Consider the following 12,606-nt stretch of genomic DNA (forward strand, 5'->3'; position numbering starts at 1 on the left):
TCGGATAAGCGGAAGAAAATAGATGGATTTAGTATGACAGTTATACTGTCATATAGAGTGTGACAGTATACTGTCATAAAACCCAATTTTTGTATTTGCAAACCTGATTCTAGTAAAACTCACATCTATACAATATTACAGGCAATTTTGGACATAATTCACGTTTGGTTTTGGAGTTATGTTCATATAACTTTAATATATAGTATGACATCTATACTGTTATAATGAGTAAAAAAACTAACTTGTGTCTGTCATAAAACTCAATTTTTGTATTTGCAAACCTTACAAAAACAAATGATTCTAGTAAAACTCACATGGATTCAATATTACAGGCATTTTTAGACATTTTGCATGTTTGGTTTAGGAATCATGTTGGAATACATTTGTATTGTTTTTTTCACATTATCTCAGCATTTTTAAGAACTTACTGTCATATTGAGTAAAAAAAACGTTTTGTGTTTGCAAGCCTTAAAAAAACAACCGATTCTAGTAAAACTCACATTGATACAATATTACAGGCATGTTTAGACATCTTGCATGTTTGGTTTTGGAGTTATGTTTATATAACCTGCTTTCTGAGCCGCCACCTTTGTGGTTTGCGTGTCCCACTGATCCTAGGAGCTATGTTGTCCGGGGGCTTCTATGCCCCCTGGTAGGGTCCCCCAAGACAAACAGGTCCTAGGTGAGGAATCAGACAAAGAGCAGCTCAAAGACCTTTAGAAAAGTACAAATCGAGGACCTAGATATTTTCTCGCCCGGACGCGGGTCACCGTGGCTCCCCTGTGGAGCCAGGCCCAGAGGTGGGGCACGATGTAGAGCGACTGGTGCCCATCGGGCCCAGCTCGAAGAGGCAACGTGGGTCCCCCCTGCACTAGGCTCACCACTCATGGGCTGGGTCATAGAGGTCGGGTGCAGTGTTAGCTGGGCGGAAGCCGAAGGCAGGGCACTTGGCGGTCCGATTATCGGCTACATAAGCTCGCTCTTGGGACGTGGAACGTCACCTCGCGAGGTGGAGAAGTTCCCGGCTAGATAAAGCTGGACTCACTTCGACGCACAGCAAGGGCTCTGGAACCTGTTCTCTCAAGAGGGGTTGGACTCTCTTCCACTCTGGCGTTGCAAGTAATGAGAGGCTGGGTTGGCAATTCTTGTTGCCCCCCGGCTCAAAGCCTGCACGTTGGACTTAACCCAGAAGACGAGATGGTAGCTTCCCTCCGCTTTCGGGTTGGGTGACGGGTCCTGACTGTTGTTGGTGTTTACGCACCAAACAGCAGCTCAGAGTACCCACTCTTTTTGGATTCCCTTGAGAGTGCTCCCTCGGGTGATTCCCTTGTTCTGCTGGGGGTCTTCAACGCTCATGTTGGCAACGACTTTGAAACCTGGAGAGTCGTGATTGGGAAAAATGGCCACCCGGATCTGAACCCAAGTGGTGCTTTGTTATTGGACTTTTGTGCTCGTCACGGATTGTCCATAACAAACACAATGTTCAAACATAAGGGTGTCCATATGTGCACTTGGCACCAGGACACCCTCGGCCGCAGTTCCATGATTGACTTTGTAGTTGTGTCATGGGATTTGCGGCCTCGTGTTTTGGACACTCGGGTGAAGAGAGGGGCGAGCTTTCTACCGATCACCACCTGGTGAGCTGGCTCCGATGGTGGGGTAGGATCCCGGACTGACCTGGCAGGCCCAAAAGCATTGTGAGAGTCTTTTGGGAATGCCTAGCAGAGTCTCCTGTCAGAGAGAGTTTCTTTTTCCACCTCCGGAGGAACTTTGAACATGTCACAAAGGAGGTGCTGGACATTGAGTCTGAATGGATCATGTTCCGTGCCTCTCTTGTCAAGCCAGCTGATTGGAGCTGTGGCCGCAAGGTGTTTGGTGCCTGTCGTGGCGGTAATCCTAGAACCCGCTGATGGCCACCAGCAGTGCGGGATGCCGTCAAGCTGAAGAAAGAGCTTATCTGGTCCTTTTGGCTCATTGGTTTCCAGAGGCAGCGGGCATACCGACAGGCCAAGCAGTGCCTGGGGAATCTGTGGTGGGCTCTCCTATTTCTGGGACTGAGGTTGCCAAGGTAGTTAAAAAGCTCCTCGGTGGCAAGGCCCCGGGGGTGGATGAGCCTTAAGGCTCTGGATGCTGTGGGGCTGTTTTAGTTGACAAGACTCTGCAACATCGCATGGACATCAGGGGCGGTACCTCTGGATTGGCAGACCGGGGTGGTGGTTCCTCTCTTTAAGAAGGGGAACCCGAGGGTGTGTTCCAACTATCGTAGATCACACTCCTCAGCCTTCCCGGTAAGGTCTATTCATGTGTACTGGAGAGGAGGAACCTCGGATCCAGGACGAACAGTGTGGTTTTCGTCCTGGTCGTGGAACGGTAGACCAGATCTATACTCTCGGCAGGGTCCTTGAGTGTGCATGGGAGTTTGTCCAACCAGTCTACATGTGCGTTGTGGACTTGGAGAAGACATTCGACCGTGGCCACCCCGGGAAGTCCTGTGGGGAGTGCTCAGAGAGTATGGGGTATCGGCATGTCTGATTGTGGCGGGTCGCTCCCTGTATGATCAGTGTCAGAGCTTGGTCCGCATTGCCAGCAGCAAGTCGGACCCCTTTCCAGTGAGGGTTGGACCGGAGTCCAACCCTCGTGTTGGCTGCCCTTTGTCACCAAATGTGTTCATACATTTTATGGACAGAATTTCTAGGCGCAGTCATGGCGTTGAGGGGATCCGGTTTGGTGGCTGCAGGATTAGGTCTCTCCTTTTTGCAGATGATGTGGTCCTTATGGCTTTAACTGGCCAGGATCTTCAGCTCTCATTTGATTGGTTCGCAGCCGAGTGTGAAGCGACTGGGATGAGAATCAGCACCTCCAAGTCCGAGGTTCTCGCCCGGGAAAGGGTGGAGTGCCATTTCGAGGTTGGGCAGGAGATCTTGCCCCAAGTGGATGAGTTCAAGTACCTGGAGTCTTGTTCATGAGTGAGGGAAGAGTGGATCGTGAGATGCACAGGTACAAGCGGCCGAAATGAGTTTTCTCCGCTGGGTGGCGGGTCTCTCCCTTACTGTAAGAATTTTCACCGTTTAATTACAGTAACCTACTGGCAGCTAATGGTTCCAGTATAAAACTGTTTTTCTACAGCACACATACTGTGATTTATCACTAAGTTTATTACTGTAAAAAGTATCACAGTACTGTGCTGTATCAAATATACGCTTCACAGCATAATACTGTCATCTGTTTAGCGGCATTACACTGTTATTTTAGTGTATCTACTGTAATATCCATTAACAGTTAATTACAGTAAAATAATTGTAAGCACTTTAGACTGAGCTTTACAGTATAATGCCACTAGAAGTTAATGAGTTGAACTTTTAATTTTTCAAAATCAAAACCCCTGCAATCTGCTGGCATAAAAATGACTGGAGAAATGGCCTTGCAAGATTATGTTTTTATTAACCAATTATTTTAAAGTGCATCAAATACATTCAATGTACATTTAGTGCATTCTTCTTATTTTCAGTAAAGCATTTTAACATTTATAACATGTCCACTTAATTTCTAACTGGAGACAAAACACTGAACACAAGTCCAGTGTTTAGTTGTCGGCTACATAAAGCCCCACTCAAAGTCTGTGAGATGTTTTATAAGGGTGGCTACGTGAGGATTTACAGTTGCTGCCTTTTTCTGGACCAGCTTCCCGGTCTTCTTGGACACCACCTTTCCCTGGCTAGCCTTTGTTCCCCTCTCAGGGAGAACGCCAATGAATCGCCTAAAAAAGAGAGAAAGCATATTAGATATTCTGTTGTGATTGAAGATTACTTGCAGTCGATACAGAACCCCCCTCACATTGTTATTTAGGAATATGCACTGCACAAATATTAATATCAATTTTAGGATATATGTGAGCCTATACCATAACCACAGCTGTAGATGAGTGAATGCTCTAAAACCCATTAAGACAAATTCAGAGAGGAAGACAATGCTAAAGCCTCCCCAATCCCTCTCTCTATTTATGTTTTCTCTCCATCTACGGGACCGTGTATTTACGCTGATGTTTCCTGCTTTCACCCATTTAACATATCGTTACCTGCTCATTACCTATCTTCTCTGCATCCTGGGGTCACACTGGTGCTTCTTGCCTTTACCCATTCAACATATCTTTACCTGCACATTACCTACCTTCTCTGCATAGTGTGGTCACACTGGTGCTTTCTACCTTTACCCATTCAAAATATCGTTACCTGCACATTACCTACCTTCTCTGTATCCTGGAGTCAAGCTGGTGTTTCCTGCCTTTACTCATTCAACATATCTTTACCTGCACATTACCTACCTTCTCTGTATCCTGGCGTCTAGCTGGTGTTTCCTGCCTTCACCCATTCAACATATCTTTACCTGCACATTACCTACCTTCCCTGCATCCTTGGGTCACACTGGTGCTTCTTTCTTTCACCATACAACATATCTTCACCTGCACATACCTACCTTGTCTGCATGGCCTCGACCACACCTGCGCTTCCTTCTTTCACCCATTTTACCCATTCAACATATCTTCACCCGCACATTACCTACTTGCTCTGCATTCTCGGGTCAAGCTGGTGCTTCCTGCCATCATCCAGTCAACATATCTTTACCTGCAAATTACCTACTTTTTCTGCATCCTGGGGTCAAACAGGTGCTTCCTTTTTTGACCCAGTCAACATATCTTTACCTGCACATTACCTACCTTCTCTGTATCCTAGAGTCAAACTGGTGCTTCGGTCCCTAATAAGAAGGTCCACAAAGGAACAGAAGAGTCATTGATTTAAGGCACAAAATTGGGGAAAGGACAAGTCAAATTCCTGAACAGAGGTGACAAATATAAAATAAAATATCCTAACAGTATTTTAACAGTATCAAGAGGACTTACCTACGAACAAATTCCAATGTCCGAGGACCTTCCTCTTGGTATTCCAAGTTGAACACATAGTAGGTGGCAAGAAGGGCAGCAAGCCCTGAGATTAAGCTAGGTTGGACGCCTTTGCAGATGACATCACCTTCCATGCTGATCATCCAACGTTTTATTGTGACTTTGTCACCAGCAACTGGTACAGTCAAGAAATGCAGTTTATGTTCCTAAACAGTATCCAATATGGGTAGCATTTTAAAAGTATTTGGAATGGCCACCTCACTCGCTCTCTCTTTACTCTGTTTACATCTAGTCTCCGAAGGCAGTGGTTCTCAAATGGGGGTACGCGTACTCCTGGGGGTACTTGAAGGTATGCCAAGGGGTACGTGAGATTTTTTTTTAATATTTTAAAAATAGCAACAATTCAAAAATCCTTTATAAATATATTTATTGAATAATACTTCGACAAAATATGAATGTAAGTTCATAAACTGAACAACTAATCAAGTAGGCTATTCCATTCATTACCATAAAGCCAGAGTTTCCCCCATGCCATGATGGTTTGACCCTACCTGGCGGTGCCACACGGCACCAACTGTCAATCAACTATCCATGTAGAAAACAATGGAGGCTTGGTTAAAGCGTAGTGGACATGTTCCATAAATATTGATGTTAAAGATTTCTTTTTTTGTGAAGAAATGTTGAGAATGAAGTTCATGAATCCAGATGGATCTCTATTGCAATCCCCAAAGAGGGCACTTTAAGTTGATTACTTCTATGTGTAAAAATCTTTATTTATAATTGAATCACTTGTTTATTTTTCAACAAGTTTTTAGTTATTTTTATATCTTTTTTTCCAAATAGTTCAAGAAAGACCACAACAAATGAGCAATATTTTGCACTGTTATACAATTTAATAAATCAGAAACTGATGACATAGTGCTGTATTTTACTTCTTTATCTCTTTTTTTCAACCAAAAATGCTTTGCTCTGATTAGGGGGTACTTGAATTTAAAAAATGTTCACAGGGGTACATCACTGAAAAAAGGTTGAGAACCACTGTCCTAAGGCAGTGGTTCTCAACCTTTTTTCAGTGCTGTGAACATTTTTTTAATGCAAGTAGACCTCCATGTCTTTATAACAGGAATATCCTGAATTCTCAAGTTGCATATCACAATAGTCATCATCAGTGTTAATAACACAAGAGCTGCTTGGATTTGCTGTTGAGCAAGTCAAACTTCGTTCAGTGTAGCCGTAGTGCTTCCTTGACACGTGCGATGTGAAAGTAGACTTAACTGTAAATCTTTTTTCACATTGACTGAAGGGGCACGTAACTGTCGGTAATATGACTTTTCAAATGCAGGAAAAGGGCCCGTATATTATCGCACTTCGCGCTACATGAGACAATATTACAAGGTAAACCTTCTGCGCTATACATATCAGTCCTACTCTTGCCATATTTATGACGACGGCTGTGAGTTTTGAAGGCTGAGAAGTTGGAAAAAACTCTTGTGCATTTAGGGAAAGCACACTTAAACGATGCATTAGGCATACAACTATGACTTCGCATGTGTCTAACATACGCACATACATTGCTGCAAGTCGTAGCACATATGTTGCAAGTTATCATCTTTTATGATGACTATGACAAAAAAGAAGAAAACTTAGCTAGCTAGCATGCGGCGGTACATGCGCGTGGTCAACGATAGTGTCTGTGATGCTGACTGTGACGCTATGTCATTTCGGACTTTATAAATATATATATAAAGTAATTCAAACAGAAAATGACACATCAAGGTACAAGTGACTCTTACCTTGTTATCAAAAACACACGATGCAGTAGGATGGATTTAGCAGGGTCGGCCAGGTGAAATGAAGCTCGGTTGGACGAATTGTGGGCGGACCCAAGAAACAAGTCTGAAAAATACTGAATTACACTGTAGGTTTTACAGTAACTTACTGCTGGTTGATATTTTTTGAAAAATGCAACAACATTTACAGTACTTAACTGCATTTAAGAAGAACATGATAGGTTGATTGGCAACACTAAATAGGCCCTAGTGTGTGAATGTGAGTGTGAATGTTGTCTGTCTATCTGTGTTGGCCCTGCGATGAGGTGGCGACTTGTCCAGGGTGTACCCCGCCTTCCGCCCGATTGTAGCTGAGATAGGCTCCAGCGCCCCCCGCGACCCCGAAGGGAATAAGCGGTAGAAAATGGATGGATGGATGGAGTATATAACTGTAATTTTATTTTTTATTTTTACAGTAATTTTTTACAGTGAAGGTCATGGGTGTCAAACTCTGGCCCATGGGCCAAATTTGGCCCAACGTGTAATTTGACTTGGCCCTTGAGGCAATATCAAATTAACACCAAAGCTGGACCGGCGATTATACATTGCGGCAGTGCCGCGGTAACACCGCATTCACCGCTACTTCTAATACTTGCCAAGACAAAAGTGACTCCAGCACTGCTCCCGAATTTTTTATTTTTTATTTTCAGCTAGTCAAACGAGTGCCGGCCCAGTTTCACGTCAGTGCAGCTTCTGCACCCACACACAATTGAATGCAACGCATACTTCATCAACAGCGATACAGGTTACACTGACGGTAGCCAAATAAAAAACTTTAACACTTTTAGAAATATACGCCACACTGTGAATCCACACCAAACAAGAATGACAAACACATTTTGGGAGAACATCCGCACCGTAACACAACATAAACACAACACAACAAATACCCAGAACCCTTTGTAGCACTAAATCTTCCGGGACGCTACAAGGTGTGTGTGTGTGTGGGGGGGAGGTTTGGTGGTAGCGGGGGTGTATTTTGTAGCGTCCCGAAAGAGTTAGTGCTGCAAAAGATTCTGGGTATTTGTTCTTTTGTGTTTATGTTGTGTTACGGTACGGATGTTCTCCCGAAAGGTGTTTTTTATTTTTGTTTGGTGTGGGTTCACAGTGTGGCGTATATTTCTAACAGTGTTAAAGTTTTTTATACTGGCACCCTCAGTGTAACCTGTATCGCTGTTGATGAAGTATGCGTTGCATTCATTTCTGTATGCGTGCTGAAGCTGCGCATATCTTGTGACTGGGTCTGAATGATGTTAGAATTGGGTGTACGAGATATGACTGTTGAACACCTTGTTCGATAATGAAAGTTGCCTCAGCTCAAAGCCTGAGCCCCGACATTAAAGAACTAGCATCTAAAAAAAGATGCCAGGTATCTGGCTTGGGCACATCAAATTAGATCAGTGTGTTGCAAACTGAGCAGTTTAAAGTCCTGAATGGTTGTTTTATTCATTGTTATTTTATTTTCAATTTTATTAGCCTGTGGAAAAAGTTAATGTTGATATTTACCTCAGAAGGCTGCAAATAGAAAAGAGGCATTCAATTTTTATTTAAATTGTATTTGATATGCAATTGATATTTTTTAATTATTATTATTATTATTTGAAACTCCATTTTTCATGTCACTATACAGTTATATAAGCCTTGCTTGTTCAATATTCAATGCAAAACTTGTTTGGGTCCCTATTAAAAGGTTAATTTGTTCAACCTTGGCCCGCGGCTTTGTTCAGTTTTAAACTTTGGCCCACTCTGTATTTGAGTTTGACACCCCTGGTGAAGGTGAAGCTCTGTCGTCCTGGAGGCCACGGGGAAGACCCAGGACACACTGGGAACACTATGTCTCCCGGCTGGCCTGGGAATGCCTCGGGATCCCCTGAGAAAAGGTCCTAGGTGAGGGATCAGACAAAGAGCAGCTCAAAGACCTTTATGAAAAGTACAAATCGAGGACCTAGATTTTTTCTCGCCCAGGCGCAGGTCACCGTGGCTCCCCTGTGGAGCCAGGCGCAGAGGTGGGGCACGATGGCGAGCGACTGGTGGCTGGGCCTGTCTCCATGGGGCCTTGCCGGGCTCAGCTCGAAGAGGCAACGTGGGTCAACCCTCCAATGGGCTCACCACTCATGGGCCCATTGAGGTCATAGAGGTCGGATGCAGTGTGAACTGGGCGGCAGCCGAAGGCAGGGCACTTGGCGGTCCGATTATCGGCTACATAAGCTCGCTCTTGGGACGTGGAACGTCACCTCGCTGGGAGGGAAAGAGCCTGAGCTGGTGCGCGAGGTGAAGAAGTTCCGGCTAGATATAGTTGGACTCACTTCGACGCACAGCAAGGGCTCTGGAACCTGTTCTCTCAAGAGGGGCTGGACTCTCTTCCACTCTGGCGTTGCAAGCAATGAGAGGCTGGGGTGGCAATTGTTGTTGCTCAAAGCCTGCACGTTGGACTTTAACCCAGTAGACGAGATGGTAGCTTCCCTCCGCCTTCGGGTTGGGTGACGGGTCCTGACTGTTGTTTGTGTTTACGCACCAAACAGCAGCTCAGAGTACCCACTCTTTTTGGATTCCCTTGAGGGAGTACTGGAGAGTGCTCCCTCGGGTGATTCCCTTGTTCTGTTGGGGGACTTCAATGCTCATGTTGGCAAGGACAGTGAAACCTGGAGAGTCGTGATTGGGAAAAATGGCCACCCGGATCTGAACCCAAGTGGTGCTTTGTTATTGGACTTTTGTGCTCGTCACGGATTGTCCATAACAAACACAATGTTCAAACATAAGGAAGAACTTTGAACATGTCACGAGGGAGGTGCTGGACATTGAGTCTGAGTGGACCATGTTCCGTGCCTCTCTTGTCGAGTCTGCTGATTGGAGCTGTGGCCGCAAGGTGTTTGGTGCCTGTCGTGGCGGTAATCCTAGAACTCGCTGGTGGCCACCAGCAGTGAGGGATGCCGTCAAGCTGAAGAAAGAGCCTATCGGGTCCTTTTGGCTCATGGGACTCCAGAGGCAGCGGGCATACCGACAGGCCAAGCAGTGCCTGGGGAATCTGTGGTGGACTCTCCTATTTCTGGGGCTTAGGTTGCCTAGGTAGTTAAAAAGCTCCTCTGTGGCAAGGCCCCGGGGGTGGATGAGTTCCTTAAGGCTCTGGATACTGTGGGGCTGTCTTGGTTGACAAGACTCTGCAACATCGCGTGAACATTGGGGGCGGTACCTCTGGATTGGCAGACCGGGGTGGTGGTTCCTCTCTTTAAGAAGGGGAACCGTAGGGTGTGTTCCAACTATCGTGAAACACACTCCTCAGCCTTCCCGGTAAGGTCTATTCATGTGTACTGGAGAGGAGGAAACTCGGATCCAGGACGAACAGCGTGGTTTTCGTCCTGGTCGTGGAACGGTAGACCAGGTCTATACTCTCGGCAGGGTCCTTGAGTGTGAAGCGACTGGGATGAGAATCAGCACCTCCAAGTCCAAGTCCATGGTTCTCGCGCAGGAAAGGGTCGAGTGCCATCTCCAGGTTGGGGAGGAGATCTTGCCCCAAGTGGAGGAGTTCAAGTACCTAGGAGTCTTGTTCACGAGTGAGGATAGAGTGGATCGAGAGATCCACAGGCGGATTGGTGCGGCGTCTTCAGTATTGAGGACGCTATATCGATCCGTTGTGGTGAAGAAGGAGCTGAGCCAGAAGGAAAAGCTCTCAATTTACCGTCGATCTACGTTCCCAGCTTTGGGTTATGACCGAAAGGACAAGCGGCCGAAATGCGTTTCCTCTGCCGGGTGGTGGGTCTCTCCCTTAGAGACAGGGTGAGAAGCTCTGTCATCCGGGAGGAACTCAAAGTAAAGCCGCTGCTCCTCCACATTGAGAGGAGGCATGAGGTGGTTCGGGCATCTGCTCAGGATGCCACCCGAACGCCTCTAGGGAGGTGTGGCAAGAGGCCACGGGGAAGACCTAGGACACATTGGAAAGATTATGTCCCCGGCTGGCCTGGGAACGCCTCGGAATACCCCGAGAAGAGCTGGACGAAGTGGCTGGGGAGAGGGAAGTCTGGGATTTCCTGCTCAGGCTGCTGCCCCCGCAACCCGACCTCGGATAAGCGGAAGAAAATGGATGGATTTAGAATGACAGTTATACTGTCAGATTGAGTACAAAAACTAACTAAACCTTACACTATATAATGTTTCTAGTAAAACTCACAAAGATGCATATCTCCAGGCATTATTAGCCATTTTGCATGTGTGGTTTAGGAGTTATGTTTAAATAAATAACTGTCAGATTGAGTGTGACAGTAAACTGTCATAGTGAGTAAAACCCTTATTTTGTATTTGCAAACCTTACAAAAACAACTAAATCTAGTTAAACTCACACAGATACAATATTACAGGCATTTTTAGACACAATGCATGTTTGGTTTTAGAGTAATGTTTATATAACTTTCATATTTATTATTGAATAAAAAAAACAACTAACTTGTGTCTTTGCAAACCTTACAAAATACCATTTTTCTAGTAAAACTAATTAAGATACATGCTCCAGGCATTATTAGCTATTTTGCATGTGTTGTTTGAGTTATGTTTAAATAACTGTCATATTGAGTGTGACAGTATACTGTCATAAAACCCAATTTTTGTATTTTCAACCCTGGTAAAACTCACATATATACAATATTACAGACAGTTTTGGACATAATGCATGTTTGGTTTTGGTTTTGGAGTTATGTTTATATAACTTTCATATATAGTATGACAGCTAAACTGTTATATTGAGTAAAAAAACTAACTTGTGTTTGTCATAAAACCCAATTTTTGTATTAGCAAACAATACAACTGATTCAAATAAAACTCACATGGATTTAGTATTACAGGCATTTTCAGACATTTTGCATGTTTGGTTTAGGAATTATGTTGTAATACATAATACAATACAAATAATTTTTGTGTTTGCAAGCCTTAAAAAAGCATATGTTTCCAGTAAAACTCCCAAAGATGCATTATTTCAGGCATTATTGGCCATTTTTCAGGTGTGGTTTAGGAGTTATATTAAAATAACTGTCATATTGAGTGTGGCGTTATACTGTCATATTGAGTTAAAAAAAAACTAACTTGTGTCTTTGCAAACCTTACAAAAGAAAATGTTTCTAGCAACACTCACAAATATATATTTTTTCACGCTATTACACATGTTTCATGTGTATTTAGGAGTTATAATTAAATAACTTTCATATTGAGTGTTAAAGTTATAATGTCATTATGTGTAAAACCTATTTTTTGTATTTGCAAACCTTACAAAAACAATTGATTCTAGTAAAACTTACATAGATTCAATATTACAGGCATTTTTAGACAATTTACATGTTTGGTTTAAAAGTTGTGTTTGAATACATTTGTATTGCTTTTTTCGCATTATCTCAGGATTCTAAGATCATTACTTTCATATTGAGTAAAACACTACTTTTTGTTTTTGCAAACCTTACAAACTCACATGAATACATTATTATAAGCAATTTTAGACATGTCACACGTTTGGTTTTGGAGTTATGTTTATATAACTTTTATATTTAGTATGACCGTTATACTGTCATATTGAATAAAAAAAAACTAGCTTGTATCTTTGCAAACTTTACAAAATATCATTTTTCTAGTAAAACTAACAAAGATACATGTCTCCAGGCATTATTAGCCATTTTGCATGGGTTGTTTAGGAATTATGTTTAAATACATTGTTATTGCTTTTTTCGCGTTATCTCAGGATTCTTAGATCATTACTTTCATATTGAGGAAAAAACTACTTTTTGTTTTTGCAAACCTTACAAACTCACATAAATACATTATCATAGGCAATTTTAGACATGACACACGTTTGGTTCTGGTGTTATGTTTATATAACTTTCATATTTAGTAATACTGTTATAC

Source organism: Entelurus aequoreus, linkage group LG02 (assembly GCF_033978785.1).
Source record: "Entelurus aequoreus isolate RoL-2023_Sb linkage group LG02, RoL_Eaeq_v1.1, whole genome shotgun sequence".
NCBI lineage: Eukaryota > Metazoa > Chordata > Actinopteri > Syngnathiformes > Syngnathidae > Entelurus > Entelurus aequoreus.